Genomic DNA, 2,469 nt, shown 5'->3' with positions numbered 1-2,469 from the left:
AGTCCTCCATCTTGTTAGTCACATGACCTGGACTGTCTTCTGAATATGTATTCTGTATGTATATTAAAAATGCTCCACGGGCTCTTCTTTCTTTTCTTCTTTTTTGGCAGTGATATTTAGAGTCCATAAAACAGAGAAAAGAAAAACAGAACCCTTATAAACAATGTGTCCTGTCAAAAACAAATTCTCTTTTTGGCTGTGTTTAAAAATGTGGAAATTTTAGTATCTAAAAGCTAGTAGGATGATCAAATATAACAACCCATGTCAGAAATGCCTCTTACGCTAGGAGGACGAAAATTCGGAGCATACTTTCCAGTATTCTCAAATCTCAAAGGGTTGACTACACAGGCTATTTCTAGAATTCCCTCCATCTCAGTAAGATACAGTCTGGAAATGAATAGAGTGCCAGATCTAAGGCCAAGAAGACCTGGGTTTGAATCTTGTCTTTAATACTTGCTACTTGTGAGCAAAAGCAAATTACACTACTTCTCAATGCCTCAATTCTTCATGTGTTAAATGGAGATCATAACATATTTACTATCTATCTCACAGGATTACTGTGAAGTTAAAATGAGATGTTCTATTTAAGGTGCTCTAGAAGCTTCAGAGATCTATATCAGTGGCAATTAATATCCATAGAAAGGCACAGACAATTTAAGCAGCATTGTATAAAGATTCTCTGAAATTTCAATGTTGCTTGCAGAACAGTGACAAACTGTCCAACCTTAATAAGCATCTAGTCTTTGAGACAGTTATTCCTGTGTGGGTTAAAATCATTCATTATCACCTAACATAGGTTAGTTAATAATAGTAATCATAGACTGGCAACTTCCTATAGAAAATTAGTGAAAGTTAGTTGCCCTCCAGAGGGGAGATATCAATCTCTTCTTATGAATAATAGAGAAACCCACCTCCCCAAGCTGCTTTAATTCATTCTTTTCTAATGTGGCCAAAACCTCCCTTTTCCCCCCTTTTTAATATTAAGTTTATTTATTCAATTAATTAATTTAGAAAATTTTTACATGGTTACATGATTCATGTTCTTTCTCTCCTCTCCTCCCACCTCCTTCCCATAGCCAATGAATAATTCCACTGGGTTTTACAAGATCTATTTCCAAAATATTAATATTTGCATAAGGGTGATTATCTAGAGTCTATATGCCCAATAATATCTTCATAGAACCATGTGATCAAGCACTTGTTTTTCTTCTGTATTTCTTCTCCCACAGTTCTTTCTCTGGATATGGATAGTGTTCTTTCTCATAAGTCCCTCAGAATTGTCCCAGATCATTGCATTGCTGCTAATAGAGAAGTCCATTACCTTTTATTGTACCACAGTGTATCAGTCTCTGTGTACAATGTTCTCCTGGATCTGTTCCTTTCTCTCTGCATCAATTCCTGGAGGACTTTCCAATTCACATGGAATTCCTCTAGTTCATTATTCCTTTCAGCCCAATAGTAATCCATCACCATCAGATACCACAATTTGTTCAGCCATTCCCCAATCAAAGGTCATACCCTCATTTTCCAATTTTTTGTCACCACAAAGAGTGTGGTTATAAATATTTTTGTACAAATCTTTTTCCTTATTATCTCTTTGGGGTATAAACCCAGCAGTGGTATGGCTGGATCAAAGTGTAGGCATTCTTTTTCTTAAAAAACATTTATTAATATTCGTTTTTTAACATAGTTACATGATTCACGCTCCTACTTTCCGCTTCACCCCCCGCACCCCACCATAGCCGACGCACATTTCCACTGATTTTATCATGTGTCGTTGATCAAAACCTATTTAAAAATTGTTGCTAGTTGTATTGGTGTGGTGGTTTCGAGTCTAAAACCCCAATCATGTCCACCTCAACCCATGCATTCAAGCAGTTGTTTTTCTTATATGTTTCCTCTCCTGCAGTCCTTCCTCTGAATGTGGGTAGCTTCTTTTCCATAAATCCCTCAGAGCTGTCCTGTGTCATTGCTTTCTACTGGTACAGAAGTCCATTACATTCTATTTTACCATAATATATCAGTCTCTTTGTACAATGTTCTTCTGGCTCTGCTCCTTTCACTCTGCATCAGTTCCTGGAGGTCTTTCCAGTTCACCTGAAATTCCTCCAATTTCTTATTCCTTTGAGCACAATAGTATTCCATCACCAGCATATACCACAATTTGTTCAGCCATTCCCCAATTGAAGGACATACCCTCCTTTTACAGTTTTTTGCCACCACAAAAAGGTCAGCTATAAATACTTTCATACGAGTCTGTTTATCTATGATCTCTTTGGGGTACAAACCCAGCAATGGTATGGCTGGATCAAAGGGCAGGCATTCTTTTATAGCACTTGAGCATGATTCCAAATTGCCAGCCAGAATGGCTGGATCAGTTCACAACTCCACCAGCAATGCATTAATGTCCCAATTTTGCCACATCCCCTCCAACATTCATTACTCTCCCCTTCTTTCATTTTAGCCAAT

Source organism: Gracilinanus agilis, chromosome 1 (genome assembly GCF_016433145.1).
Source record: "Gracilinanus agilis isolate LMUSP501 chromosome 1, AgileGrace, whole genome shotgun sequence".
NCBI lineage: Eukaryota > Metazoa > Chordata > Mammalia > Didelphimorphia > Didelphidae > Gracilinanus > Gracilinanus agilis.
Note: the sequence above shows the minus strand (reverse complement) of the source record.